The 20,099-nt window shown below is 43.4% G+C and overlaps 1 protein-coding gene across 2 annotated transcripts in view; it reads left to right on the plus strand.

Annotated features, from left to right (window-relative positions):
* The window catches only part of cdh24b (cadherin 24, type 2b), a 160,530-nt gene that overhangs the window by 401 nt on the left and 140,030 nt on the right, over window positions 1-20,099 (plus strand). The window lies entirely within an intron of this gene.

The following is a 20,099-nucleotide window of genomic DNA, read 5'->3' on the forward strand; positions in this document are numbered from 1 at the left end:
TCCTAGCCCAGATAATCCTGTCTTTGAAAGCACTGTTTCTGTTTTGTTTTTTTATTATTACCTCGGTCAGGTTGGCTGGAGATCAGACCCAGTTTTCCCCTCTGTTGGTATTTGGGAATTGCGTTTCTCCCCGTCTGCTATCAGGCGACACTGCTTGACATTCACCGTTTTTTAAAACTGAAATTACGGCACGTGACGCGTAAAATACCCACATATCGATCCGTGTTCCCTCTGTACTATTTCAGCGAAACAGATGGATGTGGTTAATTCTCGCGGCGGTCCGACTCCGCGCGTATTTCCGACACTCCGGAGGGTCTACTGGGTTTTAGTCGTTGTAAAAGTATATCCCTCGAATCTCAGTGGAAAATTTAAGGACGGACTGTTGTTGTAAAAATTATTATAGAGCTATCACATTCATAATGGCCGACAGTGAACGTGGAGTCCTAATTGGGAGCCTGTGGTCAGAGACTGAGGACTTGTCCAGTGTGCTTGTATGTTGGGGAATTTCACAACATACTTACTGTTGTGCATACCGATTGATTATCTTATTGGTCGTTCTTTCATTGATTCAGTCGGGTGTCTATTCCTCTGATCACAGAACGAAGAGGATGCCACTTTCAATGCAAGCCGGACGGGCGCAGTGTTTTTACGCGTGCGAGCCGATTCCCAACAGACGGAGTGCACTGCTACTGACAGACTGTCACTATACGGAGCACCGACACCCCGCGGCAAATATTTTACCTGCGCGCCGTCCGTATGTGGAAATTTGTCTGCGGTTCAGCGCGTCCCTAATGAGGGTGATCGGCTGCGAGTCGCTTCAAAAACCCAGCTTAATTGCGTCCATTTATTACGCGACCCTATAAGTCGGTGATAATCAGTATTTGGCTTCATATCCACGGGTGTCTGGTGACGTGCCTGTGCCTTTGCAAAGTGTTCTGTTTTTGCACAACTCTAATATATGTATATATATATATATAATATATATGTTCTCTCATTTGTGTGAGACCTTAAGCATCCTTTGCTCTACTGGGAAATACATTTGCTTAGATTTATGACCTGCCTTCTCAGGTTATATCGATTATGGCAGCCTACTGCCGTGCTTTATTTTTGTAAGAGCAAGAAAAGTGGGTCTGCCACGTCTATATATAATTTCTTCATGTTGTAGGGTGCACAGCAAGCTTTTGATGCAGCTGGGTCAATTCTCAAGAGGAAAATCTCTGCCATGATGGCCCCCTGTTGAACATATACATAAAAACTAATGTGATACATGAATGACTCCCTCACACACACGCGCACACATGCACAAACACACATGATGGGTCTTAAGCGACTATAATGACTCTGATCAGTGCGAGACATGTTTATGTATGTGGAAAGCTCATGTATTATACATTGTTGTTGCACCGGGGTGTTTGGGTGCAATCAGCTCAATGTCTGTGAATACCATAGCTGCAAATGTGTTTATGTACATCTGTGATGAATGTGAATGCGTTTATCTTTGAGTGTACATTTGATCACGTGAGCACATTTGGGCATTTTTCCCTGGACCAGCTGTGATATTACATGGCTCTTCTGTGGGAAAAAATATGATTGCTTCTACAAATACTAGTCTCAATATCAATACCTTATCTTGTAATGTGGCTAAGATAAAGAACCCACTATGATTCCGTTATTAACTGTTCACACCAAATAGCCTTTGCACAGGTGGGGAGTAACAAGGGGAAAGGGGATGTAAAAGGAGGGCAGAGAAGGATGAGGAAGAGGGGGAGGCTAGGAGAAATCAATGGATTGGAGGGGGTTAGTATGGAGGAAGAGGGAGTGGATGAAATGTGAACAGGTAGAACATGAGGTGAGATTAGAGGGAAGAGTGGGAAACGAGTGGACGGTGGGTGGAAGATGGAGAAGAAGAGGGAGAGGGTGGTAACAGTGGAAAGAGACAGGTTGCATTGAGTCAGTGACTTATGCTGACGATAAAACTGCCTGAAGAAAAGAAAGAAAGAGAAAGGTGCTGTTGTTGTGACACGGGAGGGACACGGAAAATCCCATTAGCGGACATTACTGGGTGTTGTGGACACCAGCAGAGGAAGAAGAAAGGGTTGGTGTAGATGGTGAGTTACTGAGGAGGATGCAGGATGGCACAACTCAGAGAGACAGAAAAAGGCACAGAGGACTTATAAAAGGAGAGGAACAACAGCTGAGGAGGCTGCAGGAGAACGATATTTGAATTCAGGTCTCGAGTGAAGATTTTCTTTAACAATTCTCACCTGTCAATCTTACATAACCTTGTTGCCTCTCATGCCTGAAGTGGCTTGTAATGCTTTGCCAGCAAGACAGATCACTTACTAATACTGTCCCAGAGAGTCCGCTAGTCGTCTTTGTTTAAAGGCTCAATCAAAAGCGGTCAATAACATGCCCTCAAAGATGCAAACGTCCAAAAACGGTGATCACCAAGTCAAAGAGAGAAAGACGCCTTCGCATGGAGCCACACCCCCACTTCATGGAACACACACACACACAGAGGACATGAGAAATGATCAGTGAGCCTCTGTTTCCGTTTGATTCCCTCCTAATGAGAATAGGAGAACCCCCGAGATGAGCACCCTTGGGGGCTTTTCTATTCCGAGAAAGTGTGTGGCAGTCGATGGACGCGTACCATTCATTAGCTGACAATTCAGTGAAATGAATCAGACAACATGGCCTCCCAGGGATCCTTGTGGAGAACAAGGAAATGAATGCTTAGTGTTCAAGACATGAACGTTCCCCAGGGCCCTCACGCAGAGAGGTAATGCAATTGCAGAATTCCTTTTTCCTTTCCGATTGTTATAAACGGAAAAGGGAACAAGGAGCTTCTAGGATCTAAGATCGCCTCAGATTCTGCTCGTGCTCTCTTCTCCTTGCTTTTTTGGGATTGGGGAAATGAGCTGTGTAAAACCTTCGGCAGAGTACTATTCCTCTGGTGTCAGTCTTTGAAAGGGGAAGTGAAACGTCTGCGACTCTGAAGTGACTTTGCCCAGAACTAAATCTCAACTATATCATCTCCAATTACCTACTCAAGGCAAGAGACTGGCGAGCCATTTTTCACCCATACGTGATGTTCCCTTTAAACTCCAGCTGGATGCGGAGGGCGAACAGTTCATTGCCTCGGTGCCCTTTGATGGTGATTGGGCATCAAAGGAGGGGAAAGACACATGGTTGCTGATGCAAACTTTTTAAGAATGGAAAAACGCCAATGGATTCACAGCAAGCATCTCTCAGGGAAAGTGTTGAATTTAGGTTCAACATCCTTCACGCTTTTCTCCGTCCTCCCCAGCCTCCCTCCTCCAATACTGTGATGTGTCCCCAGCGTTCCAAGACTGAGGTTAGAGCAGGACAGGCTGACCCCAGCTTTAGCAGTGCTGTGTCGAGACATGGAGTCAGTCTCTCCCCCGGTGGTGATGTGAGGAAGGGAGGGGAGAGAGACGGTCATTTAGAGGAAATGGCTATGCCTAGCAGTGCAGTCTTTTTCCTCACTATAGGCCTGTGGGATGGTGCTGCAGAGTCTGTCACGGTCTGATTGCTCCCAGATCAACACTGCTGTTTACTCGTGTGCACGTGACAATAGATATGCACGCACCTACTCAAGCAGTGGCGCACACCTTGCATAAGTTGTCAAATGAGCATAATTTCCAACCATATTTTATTGTGAACTTTAAAATTTTCCCCTTGTGCAAGCGTGGAGGTGCGTTGTCTGTCTGCTGCCAGCAGTGGGTCTGCGTTACCACCGGGCAGAACTGAATTTCTGAGCTCGATGTCAGATTGGTGGAGGCAACCCCCAGCTCGGTGGTGGATGGCTTTTTGAATGGGTGGGATGAAGGCGGACTCCCGTGAAAAAAGTACAGCAACTCGCTCCACTGGAGACATTATTATACAGAAAGACAGGAGGCTGCTCCAGGCTGTGTGTGGAGGCGTGTGTGTATATATGTGTGTGTGTAACTGTGTATTTACATTTATACCCCACTGTGCAGAAATGAGATAGAGAGAGGGCAAGGGAGTTGGACACTGACAGAAAGAGAAAGCCCGTATGACTGTTGGTTATAGGTGTGTGTGTGTGTGTCAGTGTGTGTGTTGGTTATAGACCTGCTGCCACTGGCTGAAGTATTGGAGTTGTGAGCTAAAAAGAATCCTTTCTCTAGTTATTTCAGATGGAAATTTGAATTTGAGCCAAAATGAAATATGATAATGGGCATTTTCTTACATATTTTTTTTCTAAATCTATTTGGAACGGCTTCAGTTTTTTCACGCAGGTGCACAGATGTTAAATAAGCATGCCAAAGAAAAAAAATGGTGGTAATAGTAAGACTCCCAGAGTCCCTGACGTTGGATTAAATTGGGAGAAAGAAACTAGACAAATCCAGTATATATGACTTATTTATTTATTTCAAGCTGTGTTAATAAAAGATTACATTATGGAACTGACGAATTACACTACAGTTAGTAATCACACCTATGCTGTATTACTTTATCAGGTTTGGATCAAGGGTTGACTGCTGACTATAATATCACTTTCTTCACTCTGATTTTTGGGGGGTTAGCTTGCATAGGAAATGAGAAAGAAATCATATACCTGGTCTTACTGTGTCTCAGTAGCCAGCTGGCCTCCCCTGCATGGGTTCCCTGCGTTTGGTTAAAGGCAAGTATTTAGTTAGCATATGTTAGCTTAGCTTCAGTAAGTCTCTGGGGCAAAGCTAACATGAAGGGTAACAGTCTGCAATTATGTCATAACCATAGGCTGGCTACTTGTTAAACCATACATGTCTTGTTTTCTGTTTCTCCCACAGTTTCTCTGAACGTTCAGTGAGTTATATGTAATGAATAATGTATGTTTTCTATGTACAACACCAGTGTGGCTAATTTTCAACAGTCAGTTGGTGTGTTAACTTTATTAATAGTCTGTCTGCCACCAGAAGTCTTTGGGAAAATGGTAATTTGGGTGAACATGTCCTTTAAATATCCCAGGGGGAGAGTGCCACGGTGGATTTGAGCTGAAAAAGCCCCCCAACTTGTGTAAAGCCTAAAGTCCCATGATGCAACAGTATGCTAAATAATTTAACAACTATCAGCCCACATCTGTCCTATAAGTCAGTTTTTCGCTTATATATCATTAATTATACTTGGAATGACTAAAATTATCTTGATTTGCTATGATAATTTCTTCAACTACAGCAAACATATTGTGCCACAAAATGCGTTTGCATTATTACCAGGCTTCCTTATGCCGTGTTTTCATACTTAAATGATCGAGAGGTCACAGAAGCTACCTTAGGTATCCACCTTTATAACAGTAAACTATACTACTGCAAATCCCGACTATAAATTTAAAGAAAAAGAAGAGAACAGTAATCTTTGCAAAAAACAATTAAGTCTAGTGAACAGACTTTTCTAGAATGAGACTGTTGAACAACTAGACGGAAAATTATGATTCTGTGTATGACAGCTCACCTGTCTGAGGTTGGGGAAAATTACAGATTTTGATTTATCGTTAGGTCCTGAACACTCTTTGTGTGTGAGGAATATTAAAAGCTGTGAGTATTATTGCTGTTGTGCCACATTTGTAAATTTGGTAACTTTCTTGCTCTGAGCACACTCATATGGACTCTGTAACTCTAAGGTGCAGCATTGTAGGCTATTTAATAAGCTCAGAGGAAAGACTCCTACAAACAGCTAGAAGCAAGAACTGCAACCTCAGAATGTTTGTGGAAGCAGGATTAAGTCTTCGTAGTTGGTACCTCTCATTCATAACCTCTTACAGGCTTGCTTCTGTGCTTCTGGCAACTCCAGCTCTCTGTTGGGTTTATGTACCGACGATAGTGCTGTAATGTGGAAAATGCTAATACTCAAACTTTGCCCAGGTACGGAAAAAGTCTGTTTAGACAAGACAGCTTTTTTTTCCCATTTAAAAATAAAAGGCTTTATTTTATTTAGTGTGATTATTTTGAGCACTGTGAGAGCATACGTCAGGAAAATTACTGTGCACATAAGATTCTTTTAAATCACGAGTCACGGTGCTGGGAGGTCTTAGGTGTACAAGTGAGGAACAGATCAAAGAACAGCCATATCAGTCACACAGCCCAGCTTGCATTACTTCCGTGTACAAGGATAATGAGGGTGGAATCCATGAGGGGGATCAAATCTCACTGAGCTGCACTGAAATGAAAGAGGAAACAATTAGTGCTTTAGCACATGGAATCTGAAATCAGGAAATTGAACATTAAATTAGAGTCTCTCTATTTAGACATCACATTGAAGTGATTAGTTTTAAAGCATGTGACTGAATAGCGGTTTTCAATTTTACAGCTTTCCCTGGATTTCCATTTGCGTGTCCTTATTTCTCACGCCATAAGTCATAAGCACATATGAAATTGAAGGCACTAACTCAAGCTACTTAAATAATTTCACCATGGTTTAACACAATTTAGAAAGACTTTAATAAGCCTTGCAACAAAAGGTGCCAATGACTGTAACCGTCGCTTTGGAATTAAATTTATCATACTCTGAAAATTAACTATTTTTCTCGACAGTTGCTTTTGAATTGGGGGAAAAACTGCTTCCACAGGAGGTAGCTCATTTTTTGTGTGTGCGTGTGTTATTGTGCTATTTATCACTTCTGTGTTTGGGCTCATCTTTATCAAGGCTGCCAGTAATTCTGGTATAAAATGCTGTGCGTGCCTGAGGTAGGAGTGACTGTGTAGGTGTCTGCTCGGGCTGGTGGTAATGTGCATCTGCATGGCTGCGTGGTATCACAACAGCTGCAGACGTGTGTGTGTGTGTTCGGGGGGGGGCCACGACAGAATGAAACCTACAGCATAAGCAGCCACCCCTGACATAGAAGTCCTGTAGGAATTGAGCAAATCCTATTGTAAATTTGCCTACTCCATGAAGATAATTGGCTTATTCCTGTGTTAAATAGCCGGTCCTACAGGACACTGACTGGGCTTAGCATGCTCCATGTAGACAGTGTGTCTGTTCCTCTGCTTCTTAGGGACTTAGAGGCACATTACATACTGAATTACTGTATGACAATGATGAACTGATAGCTGCCGTGCACAGCCCAGAGCTGCTATGCAGGGACAGACACGAACAAGAGTCTGCAAGGGCACAGGTTCCATTCCTATGGGGTGCTCCTTTTTGAAAAAAGCCTATATGGCTCCAGCTGCTTGATCTATGAAAGGCAGTTACACAGACAGGCTAGTTTAGGAACAATATGCACATCCAAGACTTCAGAGCTACATTTTCCTACATCTTGCAAAGCTCCCAATTTCTGGTTTTCATGCTCAAGTCTATGCAACAGTTTCAGGCTTCTGTTGAGCTTGGATGTGGAGAAAGTGTTGCGTAGCCTTACCTAAATCATTATCCACACATCAAACACCATCTGGCTTTCACTCCCTTACTTTGAAGATTCCTTCCTCATCAGCCCTTTGCCTAAAGCAGACACAACAGATAAATGTGTGTGTGTTTGTGTGTGAGCATGCATGCATATATGCAGACGAGCTTACATGTGGCTTTTTCATGCTTGTTTTAACCTCGTAGCTGCTCGGTAACTCTGTAGCAGAGGTTGTCTCTCTGTTTCTTGGCCTCTGGGCTGCTGCTTAGTGATGAACCCAGCCCCAGCTGATCTAGCAGCTCAGAAGTGGTGGTGGGGGGAGAGAAAAGCACCAAAATGCTCAAATGAGAAAATGAGAGATTCAGAGATGGATGAATTGTCAGCGGATGTGCAGCTGTTCAGGCTCGCACGTGTGTATTTGGAAAGCTAGAGAGCTAGCTCGCGCAATTCTGGGACATGACCGAAAACTGTCTAGTTAGAGTGCATCAGGAAATGGATGAAAAGGAGAATTCCCTTCACGTGGTGAGAGGAAAGAGCCAGAGCTCGAAATGCTTCATCCGTGTGTGTCCTGATAGCTGCTAAGTTGAACAAAGGCAGCAACAATGCTATATTTCCAAACTAGTGTGTCTGTGTGAAAACATGTCGGACATGCTGTGAAGTGAAATGGTTTAAAGCATCTTTTAAAGATTGACTGATGATATTGAGCAGATGAAATGGCAGCACCTTGGGGAGGGATTTTTGAAGCTAAAAATACAGAGGTAAAGGAAATATGCAGTCATGGTTATCTCTGTGTCAAATTGCACTGATAGATACCATAATATGGCGTTTTTTTTGGCTAGGTGTGATGTACTCCATCCTGTTCCATGTCAGCGTAATCTGCCATCTCTGACTGTGTAACGGATCGAGACCGAGTGTATCCTGGCATGCGTGCGCGTGCATTCGGGTGCGCGTGCATCCGTGCGCTTTCCAGCCCTCTAGGAAGGCGTGGAGTGGGCCGTAGAGCATGAGGGTCATCAGTAGTGTAATTAATGTAGTGCAGTTCAGTTGTCATGCGTGATATTTCAGGGCTCCGATCTACTTGAGAAGGCTTTTTGATGAATGGCCAATTAGAAGCAGACTCCTCATGCCTGGTGGCTGACTGATCTCTTTTTAATGGCACTCCTTTTTCTTTGATAAAACACAAAATGAATCATCGATACCCTGGCCCGGAGGAGCACCAAGCTCCGCGTTTAATTGTAATTGGGTCGAGACTGTGCCTGCGTATGTGTCTCTGCAAAGAGTGCGGCAGAGCACTTTTGCGGTAATGGCGGTCAGCCCCAGTCATACTCTGATGCACATGGCTGCTTTTCCGAAACATTATATGTAATTTTCTGGGTTTGTGTGTTTGTCTTTATTCCTCTATCCACATCATCTTTGTTGATCTATTAGAAAATTATTTCGGCAGCCCAGCTGTGGGCACGCTTGCAAACCCTCCCCCCAAAACACTAATTGAGTCTCATTGTTGCTGATTTTTTTTGAGTCTGACTGCTATTAAAGAACTCTTTAATCAGACAAGTTTTGCTTCCAAAAAAATAAAATAAAATCCATGCTTAAACTTTGTTGCTCTGTTTTTGATGCTCTAATCAAAAAGTCCAATTTTATATGCATAATTAATGCTACAGAAAAAGAAAGACGAGAGAGAAAACCAGCCTTAAAACATCCAAAGAAATACAAAGTCTCTTTTCTTCTTTGTTTGCCAGTTCCTCAGGAGATGGCCACGATGTATTTGCCATTTCCTCAGAGGGGGTGATGCGGTTGGGAGAGGCGGTTGTTTGAACTGAAGCTGTGAAAACACACCGTGTAACAGTCTGAGCAAGCAGCTAGCGTCTCAAACCAAAGAGCCCACCAGGAGCTTTTCGACCACCCAACGGGCATTAAAGGTCTTTGCTACCCCTTTTATTTTTATGTTTCCCTGGGTCTCAGCAGCTGGAGATTTCTTCGCTTCCTCAAGCAAACAGAAGAGGTTCACAATGGGGTGATTAGTGCTGTCAAAATGCCATCCTCTGCTGATGTTGGGGGGACTGGGATAATAATCTTGTGATTCCCCGCCTGAGACTGCTGGAACACGTCGCTCATACCCGTCTGCCTGCAAATGGCACATACATTACGCGCCCTCGGGAGTCTCGGGCTCGGACGAACTTTCTTCAGCCTCGTACCTCAGCTCCACTACCACCACAATGTGACGTGGCTTCAAGCCGAAATTGCGAAGCGGACCTTTCACACTCTGTCACAAAGGAAGCTTGCTTGGCAGGTAGGCACTTGGGGAGATACAGAGGGAATCTTATTTTGTGGATTTAGACTTCATATACATCTTTATCATCTCCCCGACCTTGAGTTGCTGTGCTGTTCAGCGGCGACCCCAATTTTGTCAGGAACCTTGAATGGTGATGCGCGCAGTCTCTCGGGCACACGGGCAATCGAGTCAACAAAAAAGGGATTTTTTTCCCCCTTTAGAGTTTAGTGTGTGGTGTGGCGGCATGTGTGTCAGGGAGAGGGTGCGCATCTATGTACGTGCGCTGACTCAGTAATCTTTCTTGCCTGCTGCCTGGAACCGTCAGCATCTTTCCTCCAAACAAAGTTTTCTGACTGTGCCTCTGCCAGATTTAAACTGTGTAGAACATTAGTGTAACAGCCCACGCTCTTAGAATACAGATTTGTTCTTGAGTGCACGCCAAATGGCCTCTATATTTTATGAGCCTCCTCTACTAACATACCATCTTGAGACTAATTATCATGGTTGCACTCAAACACAAAGCTCGTTTATTATTGCATTGACATCACATTTGTTTTGGCTTGGCCTACATGGCAGGGACTTCACAGCACTACAATGCTGGAATCATGTTTTGAGCTTGACAGAGCACGCTTTGGATGGAGAATCTGTTCTACCGTGCGTTGTACAAGGTGTTAGGCAGAAAGGTTGTTTGTTCTTTACAATCTTGTCATTTGTCTCTCTTCAAGTGGACTGTATTTTTTTTCCTGTTCCTTTTTTTCCTCTTCACATGGGAGTCACACTCAGTTCTTGGAAGGCTGGCTTCTGTCCTAGAAATGCCTTGGTACTTTTTTTTATTATCATAATACTTTTTCCCCCAGCATAGTGTATCTGTACACTGATTCCAGCTATTTTTACACACACTGCAAGACTATTAATAAAAGTCTGAGTAATGCCGGTCTGAAAAATGGAAATGGTACATGAAAGAGGAAGTGGCAAATTAAAGGAGTTTTCAGTAAATGACGTATAATAGATTTATTATGACATTTTTTTTGCATGTTTTTGTAATTCTGTTGTGTACTTATAATAAAATACTGCAGTGATCCCATTAGGGAGTATCACAAAGGATTTTACCAAGCTACCACAGCTATTTAACACACCAATTTATCCCTTTCCAGGATCACGAGGCCAACAGATTCTATCCCAGCGCGCACTGGGCAGAAGGAAGGAAATATCCTGGGCAGGTTGCCAGTGTTATTGCATGATGAGCACAGACACAGACAACAGATAGACATGGGAAAAACACATTTGAACTATGGGTTTGAACTATGAAACACTGAAAATCAAATTTAAATTTAATTTCTTGGAATTTCACATAATAAAAGTACAGAATATAGATAACAATGGATAAAGACAGCTAAAAAGAGAAAGACAGAGTGTGAAATATCTGCACAACTGCATCACAGCCCCAGCTAATCTATGGTAAACCCACACAGGTGTATTTACTTAAGTGGTTTATTAGACATGGCACCACTCCAGTCCTTAACAGAAGCCTCCTTCCAGACCTCAAAGCATGTTTGCTGTTGTACTCAGCACTAGTTCCACTATTGTGTAGAACATGTACATGACTATTCTATTCTAGTTTACTAACGTAAGACGAGGGGCATGTTTTCTAGTTAACTAGCCAGCTAGCTATCTAAGTAGGTGTAGGAATCTTTTTTTTGTTAGCTACTCCATGTAGCTGGATGGACATAGTCACAGTGACATCACCTGTTGTAAGTAAGTTTAAATTTGAAGCCTTAAGCAGAGTGTTTTCAGTGTTCCTGGACGTAGTGATCGAGGGGCAAATCTGTGGACCTAAGTACACAGACTGAGAACAGCGTGCTGCTGTCAAGTCATTTTATTCAGTGTCAGTGTGAAATTAAGGATGAGGAGGGTGTGGGTCTGATTGTGAAACCACACAGTTCTAATTTACAACTCGTTAGCCTATGAGTGTGCAGATTCATACCAAATATCTCACAATTCCATATTGAAACATGATTTACAAAACAGACGTCATTTTTTAATTCAGTATGCACGGTGGCCATTAGAGGTCAAACACTTGAAAAGGTTGCAGTGTTTTACCTCTCAGGGCCTTGAATATGACCCAAAATGTGTGACTCGTCACATAAACTTAGTAGGAAAATGTCCATGGACAGGTCTGTAAGTTCATCTCCTTCAGTAGTGAAAACCCTTGAATTTTCTTCAGTCTGCCTTTGATCTTGTTCAGTCCTGCTTAACTCAACTGAAGTTGGTTTTAAGTCCAGACACATCTAAGTTCATGTTATTATCATATGGGACAGAGTTGTTGTCTTCGCTTCGTAAGATCAAAACCATTCAATGGGCTGAAATTGAAATGTTACATCTTATAAGCCACCATTTTTAGGTACCTAGGTAGCATCTAGTTTCCAGGTATCATTATAGATCACAATTTGTCATTTGAAGCTCACATTGAAAGGCCTGTGTCCAAGCTGAAAGTTCAAATAGATTTGTTTTTTTTTTTTTAGGACTAAATCCTGTTTTTCTCTCCAAGTGAGGAAGAACTTAATCTTTTTTAATGGTGCCCATCATTGTACTTTGCATTTTATGGTTGGCTTTGGACATCGTGTACATCACTGTTCTCTGTATGTTGCTGCTGAGTGGCTGTCTCTGGATATCCACAGACTTTTCCATTGGTTTGTTTTTATCTATAAATCTATGCTTGGTCGGTTCCTTCTTATCTGTGTGTATGTGTGTAAAAACTGCAGCCAGTATAGCCTACGCTCTCACAATATTATACAAATGTTTGTCCCCAGAGTCAGAACCGAATTAGGAAAAAAAAAAGGCTCTTAAATACGCTGCCCCTGTTTCCTGGAATAATCTCCAGCAGGCGCTGAAATTGTCAGAACTGGTGATGAAGTGGGAGTGGAAGTCCATTTTAAAAGAGCGAGAGAATAGCTCTTTTGGTCAGTGTGACTGCTTTTAATATCACGCTGTTATTGCATATGATTCACATGTTTGTGTTCGCTTGTCTGTACTGGATACGAACTGTATTTGTTTCTTTACTTCTTATATTGCTATGTGTTGTATTTTTTTCTTCTTAGCCAGGTCTTAGACAGGTCTGTCTTGAAAAGAGATTTTAATCTCAATGAGACTTTTAGCTAGATAAATAAGGGCTATAAAGTATTTTCCCGTCGACGTGCACACGACAGCAAGTCTTATTTTGAATCACCATCTAGTAGCCTTAATGCACATTTTTAGGCACTTTCACACTTGTTTTATAGTGTCTATGTCAGTAAACGTACTGCAGCTATAAGGCACTACGTCCATCTTATATGCTTTCTGTGTTTTCTGCATTTGTAAAAATGAATGACATTGAAATAGCTGAAAAAATAGCTTTATTCAACATAAATGCGCCGAATGAATAAAGTCAAACAAAATGGTAAATCAGTTCTCATTTCCATGCTAACAGTCTCCCCTAACCAAAAATATCTGATATTCATATTTGATTCAGTTGTTCTGCTTGCAGGTCTCATCCCCCCCTGTTACGCCTTAGAGCTCGACGGGGGGAGACAGTTGAGTTTGCTCTCCTCAAAGCCCAGTCCGACTCCCATAACTCCCAGTAAAAACACCTGCGTGGGTCTGTTAAAGCCACTGCTGTTGTGCAAAAACAGCTGAATATCATCGTTATTATTCAACGCCACATCAGCTGAGTTAAAACTTAATGTACAGTGACAGATCGATTTCTGGCAGCAGAGAGGTTGACTGCATATTGCCACATGCTAGATGGTGATAATATATTTCATCTTGTTGCAAAGGTCACACAATGCAAATCACGTTTAAGAATATTCTTAAATGATGGCTTTGAATTGCAATTAGCGAAGCATCCAGACGTATACATTTTTTTTTTTTGCTGTTGTTGTTGTTGTTGTTGAAAAGGCCTCCACAGTGCAGCCATTTTTCTGAAGAACTGCATCCCCTCTCTTTAAAACCATGAGTGACACATCATTTAAAAGCCTGCAGCAAACAGAAAATGACATATAGCATTACAGGGGCAGATTGTTCCTATAGCCGCTTGGCATATATCCTTATCCTTGGGTAAATAAGCCACAGATGCATCCAAACACCTATGATAACATGTTAGCACGCTCTCAGCGACTGAGCTTTTTGCTCACCTGTTGGCAGCCATGTATGTTGTGGTGTTTTGTTTTGTTTTTTTGTGTGGAAGCATGCACTCTGCCTCGTGTCCACGTGTTTGTCATCTATGATCACAGGCTGTGAAGATGACTACACTGCCAACGTTCATCTGACTCCCACAAACTGACTCATAAATTTTATGGCTATTTATGTCTTAACACTTTGCAGATGGAAGTGTTTTGTTCTTGATCGGGCCAGTTTGAAATGCGTATGAACACCTAATAATAATTTTTCTCTGCATAATAAGACCCCCACCACCACCACCACCCAATATCGGATTTAATACACTGCATCGGCTCCGCTCTTCTGCTTCTCGACTGTGCTTCATGCATTTGGAGTATGTCGGGCTGACATGTTTTCAGTTGTTCATCTGTTCCTGCAACATACACACTAACATATTCCACTGTTCTACTTTTGTCACTCTCTCTTTATGTGCGCCTGCACAAATATGCTGTGACACATGGCAATATGGCAAATGTCAGCAAAGACAAAAGGGGCGTATGATCAGTTAGTCCCGCGATCTGTAGGTGCACACGCAAATATACGAACCAAGCCTGAAGTGTATGTACTTGTGCATGGGGGGGACAGCTGGAAATAAAGCAAGTGTGTAGGGATTGCGTGGGTGTTCTGGTGCGGCACATCTGGGTAGAGCGACACGAGGGGTCCTGACAGATATGGGCTGAGTGAGAGCCTGTTCCTGTTGTGCTCTGTCATGCTGAGCCTCCTTCCACATGCCTGCCTTTTCCCCCTCTGTCTGCCTGATGCTTCTGTTAGCTGTTAGGTAACCTGATGCCAGTGTGTGTGTCCGTATACATGCAATGATACTGGCCTGTGATTAAAAGCGGAAGCGTCGGTGCGGCCACGGAATTGCGTGTGACGTTACATTGGGAAACGTGAAAGATGGAGGATGTGAGATTAAAAGGACACAGCAGAAGGAGAAGAAAGTGCTGCTTTATGCCTCTGCATGTGTAAGGGACAGAAAGTTCAGATGATGAATGAGAGCTTCAGCAACATCAGAACAGTGTGACCATGACAATGAAGGCATCAGGAAGCGCATGTGATCTCCATTTTTTCTTTCTGAATTATATTTCTCACTTTCTTTTAGTACCATTTACCTCAAGGTTAGCTCTTAGGTTTGAACATTTGTGTTTTTGGATCAGACATTTTTTGGACTTGCATAGTTTGTGTGTGTGTGTGTGTGTGTGTGTGTGTGTGTGTGTGTGTGTGTGTGTGTGTGTGTGTGTGTGTGTGTGTGTGTGTGTGTGCATGGGCTCCCACTGGGGTTTGTATTTTGGTCAGTCAAGCCTGACAGATAACAGCCCGCCGTGCTCGTCACATCAATTATTGAGGGGACGGGAAATTGATCGGCTCTAACGGTGAATGTTACCGTGCCTTCCTCAGTGCTTCAGTGCTCCTCTCACTGCCTCCTGTGTCATTTGCCCTTACTTCTTGCTGCGGGACTCCCTGCCTCCCTTGTTTTCAGTCATCCTGTTACCATTGCCTGTCTTCTAGCTTTCGTATCTCAACCTCTGAGCCTGCCCCGCTTCCCTCATAGCTTTCTCACCCTTATTTAAATTTATCCCCCTTTTTCAGGCCTGCTTTTCTCGGCCCCAGTTTTCCAAGCCAAACTTTACAGATGCAGACCTCCGCGTCCTCTCGGTTTCTCAATTGCCAACATAACTCGACTTTGAGTTTTTTGGCAAGCTCTTCTGTGTTGAAGTTGTTGTTCTGCAGTGTATCAACACACCCGATTCCTCTTCTCCCACAGACTCTATAAGCTCTTTTCAGTCTTCGCCTCCCTGCTCTCTCTCCTTATCCCTCCTCTCGCCTCATCAGCTGGAAATCACGACTCCGGCTCACCTTTGATCGCTCTCCCTGGGAACTCTTCATCGCACAAAGTCAAGTGTTTTATCTTTGTTGTGTGACAATTCAGCTCTGCAAAGACCACGCGCCGCCAGCCAACACGGCTTTTTTGCGCCCCCGAATATGCGGTGCGGAGAAGAAGAAAGCCTAATTTGAGCTCAATTCATCATGGCAAGATTGCCCTGCATTTATTGATAATTGCTTTTTTCCGTTTAAAGGGATGGCGTTTAAACCATCAGTCGTGTAAACATGAGAGATGCAGCTGTTGCCGCAATTAACTTCTCACTTTCCCTAATGAAAGGATTAATCCGCCAGCAAATCTCTCGGCTTCCTTTCAAATGCCAAGCCCCCATTCAGCTTGCTGCCAGTGGAAGAAAGGCGGCCCGCGTAGAATAAAATGGGACTATCTATAACCAGAGCCAAAAGTCACATTCATCGGCTCAGCCTGGTGTCACATCATCAGGGCCCCTTTACTGCGGTGGAACAAGAGAGACCCTTAACCAACTGCTGTTTGATGATTTCCTGAGCGCAGCCTTTGCAATCGCCTGTTTTTGCAGGCAGGCCTCTCCACAGTACCACTCCCGACCGCCTTTTCTTCCTCGTCGAGCGTGAGCTCCGATCCTTACGCTCAGCTGCCCGAAAACACAGCATCGCCTCTTGTCACAATCCTTCAAAGTGGACAAGACTGAGTGCTGTACTTTCTGCAGACAGTTGAAAGTCAGGAAGCGAATAGCTGTCTCCTGTTGGAATAAGACATGTCTGGGTAGCCAGCGGTGAATGACAGCCTGTTAAGAATGGAGCTGAGCTTAGGCTAAATCTTTGAAGCCATTGATCAGATGTATTGATCTTTTTTTTTTTCTTTGCAGCACAGTGACAGGGGGAGAGGTGTGGAGATGACCAGATAGATCAAATCCATGACAAATGCCAATCATCCTCCCTTTTCTGGTCTGCCCATTGATCGGAAACAGCAAGCTGTCATTTTCAACATTTATTAATGCTCGGCTGGATGATTGTCTGTCTCAGTTTGTTTAAGCTTATTCAATATTGGCTCGTTACACATAAACTGCGAGTACATGAGCTACATGGAAGTGAAGCATTTTAATAGCATTTACTGCAAGTTGAGGCAGCGAACTTAGTAATGCTTTTATTACCTGTTTACTTGATTATCTGGCTTATTCATCAGCATGTGAATGTATTTATGCGCGCAAAAAATCGAAAGATGCGGTTTAAATGGCCCACCTATACAGATAAGCGTTCAGTGATGTGTTTGACTTTTGAATTCTTGCTAAAAGGATGTATCTGCTAAAGCAAAATGCCCGTAGCTGTCCCTTTTAACTTCTACTCCAAAAACAAACTCCAAATCACCTTTGAAGTTGACCGTGACTCATCTAGTCAGGTGGTCTTTGTCTCGTTCTTTAGTTTGCTCTGGTATTGACCTTGAGCTTTCACAGCAGTCTTTCAAATCAAACTCTGGTGCCCAATTAGTGAGGTTTTAAAGCACTTTGAGTTGTTTGTCGATAGTGCTACATGAACAGTCCATTTACCAATTTCCACCTGGGCTGGCGTGAAAGTTGTCAGTCAAACTTTGGTGCAGACTCAACAATTGGACCAACGCTCCTCGGTGAACTGCAGCAGCTTGTTTACATCAAGAAGATAAAATTGCATAGGACTGTGAGCGCATATGCACTTTCAACAAGTACTATTGGATGAGCTCTTGCCTGCTTTATTCCAGAGACTGCATCTGCCTTCTTCAGCTCAACCTCCAAATACAGACTTGACTAATAATGCTTATAATCAGTTGTTTGTCTGTGAGCTCTTTGTGACCATCAGAGTACATAAATAGCTCTTGGCTTGTTTGTAATAAGTATGTGTGAACACAATCTGCGCTATCTAAAAGGCAATAATGTAACAGTTTTTCTTCTCCCTGTTACAGACTAAAAGAACTTGACTACAGTTGTCCGAGTGGACTTTGTTCATGTAGCTTCCAACAGAGAGTGACTGACAAGCAACTGGAACACGAGTCGGTCTTAAAGGTGTCTCTCCTCTATGCTACTAATATAACCTTAGTGAACCTCATTTATGTGCCTTCAACCGACTCCATATACTTTGTTATTAGTGTATTGATTGTTTGTGAGAGCTCTGGCTAAAGCAAGCGTTATTGGTCAGACCTCAAAGGCTCGCTGTTAAGTGGCTGGTCTTTTGTTTAAATAATCGTCTCTGCGGCGGTGAACCCACGACAGTTTAATTTCATTATTCTGTCTCGCTTGTTTTGCTGTTTTGGGAAGAGTAGACTCTTTTCTCCATTTCTGTTCTATTTGCATACATCGTGGAAACAGTCTGTGTAATGTGTGCCATTTACCGGAGTAAGTAATACAGGTTACAGCCCTAAGACTGTGTTTGTACAAAGGCAGGTAAAGAGGGAGACAAAGAGTTTTTATTTACTCTGTGTCTCGTCTATGGCTTGTTCCGCTTGAGCTAAATGAAGTGATATTTGAAGGGGGATTAAGTATCAGCTGGCATACAGATTCATAAACAGCTATTGTTTTGATCCCCGGCTCACGGATTCCTTTATCTTTGTTAGTGTCTCCGTATCGCTACCTATTTCGCCCACAATCCCTCCATCTGGTATAATCTCAATCTCAATCTTCCCTCTGACCACAGCAGTGGCCAACTCATTTTAAAAGCCAAGATTACACAACTGCCCTTCTCCGTATCTTAACCTCTTCATCTCTCACTCTCTAGCTCTCTCTTCACTAATCCAAGGATCTTATCTCCCAGCTTTGACTGTCTCCCAACTGTCTATTTCTTTCTTTTGCTCTCTTGTCTCTCTCTTTCTCCTTTGCTCCCCACCTCTGCTTCCTCGACTTTGCCTTTGTGCTCTCTGCACCACCCTGTCTCTGCTCTAACCCTCTTTTCACATTTAAGGCTTCAGATTGAGTTTATTGGTGTGACAGGCGATCATCAGCAGAAGATAAAAAGTTTAATGCCAGCGTCCATAGATCCGCATAAAGCGACGCAGGCAGCGGGTGAACACACACGCGCTTTTTCACAGCTGAATGAGCATTTGCTCCCAGCTTGCTCTGTTCTCTCCGTCTGTAAAGGAAGAGAGGGGGAAAAAGTGGCCAGTAGCTGTCTGATTAATTCATTAGCCGACACTATACTGCTGGAGTCCGAGCTGTTTATTTCTTATATATATTTAGACCAACCTCACGTACACACTCCACCCACGGCACTCTAGCTTTTTCTCTTTTTCTCTCTTGCTCTCTTCCCACTTTGTCTCCACAGCCTAAGAAATAATAGCAAAAGTGATGATGTTTGGAGCTCACCGTAGCAAGAGGATACTGTCCTGGAGCGCTCTTTGGCTGGCTTTCAGAGTCTAGCTTTTTTTTTCTCTCTCCCATCTTCATCAAATCCTTTGTCTTACTGACAATCTCTGCTCTCAGCTGGCCAACAGCTATGGAGACTTTTAAAGTCTTACTTGGCCGAGGATCTAGTCCCGCAACTAGGACCTATTCCCTTACAGCACTCTGTGAATTCAGATTGATCCACTGGCTGATTGGTGATTAGCCAGGCACTTAATTCTATCTTCAGTTAAACCTCGGGAAACAAAGTACTTTTTAGGGCACTCCATTTGGCTGAGGAGTTTGAAGAGTGAGATGAAAGAACAAGTGCCTATCAGACGCGCTTTCCGAGGTTTGCTAGCTTGGCAAATGAAAACATGCAGAGCAAATAGATTTGAGGAGTCAAAAAAAAGAACCAGAGTAGATGGAGTGGAGGGTACGATGAAAAAAAAGGAATGCAGAGAAAGGGAGCACTGTCCTAAATGAGAACAGTAACCTGTGGGGAGTGATAAGAGCTAGCAGATGGATAGAGAGATAAATAGACAGATGGGTAGTAAGATAGATGGAGGGGGCTGATTTGCTGAGATGGAGAGGTTGGGAGAGATGATGGGCAGATGGGGTAAGGAGATATGCTAGAAGACAGGCGAAACTTTCTCCCCATGCAAGCACTTTAAAGTCTCACTGTTGTTTTTTGGAGTTTGCTTCGCCAGTCAGTCAGCTTTCTCTCTATTCTCTCTCCCTCATTTGGCCTCTGTCTCCTTCCCGTCACTCACCCTCTCCTCCTCCTCCTCTTCGTCCTGGCTCTCCCCCCCCAATTTCCTCTTGCTCTCTGTCTTCGTCTCAGCTGCCGCTGCACTCACGGGATATTTTTAATAGAATTAGGCTGCTCTTGTTATCAGTGGAGCGGGTAGCCACGGAGTGAGGCGAGATTGAAACAGCGATTTCCAATTTGAGATTGTGTCACACACATCTCCCTGTGCCCAGATAGCATCAACGAATCGCTGCCACCATCTCTCTCACTCGCTTTGTCCCTCTTTTGCCTCTCTCTCACTCTTCCAAACATCTCTCGCTG

The sequence above is a fragment of the Mchenga conophoros genome, linkage group LG18 (genome assembly GCF_057382185.1).
Source record: "Mchenga conophoros isolate Kocher_MC1m ecotype Shallow Benthic linkage group LG18, M_conophoros_male_GT1.1, whole genome shotgun sequence".
In the NCBI taxonomy this organism is placed as follows: domain Eukaryota; kingdom Metazoa; phylum Chordata; class Actinopteri; order Cichliformes; family Cichlidae; genus Mchenga; species Mchenga conophoros.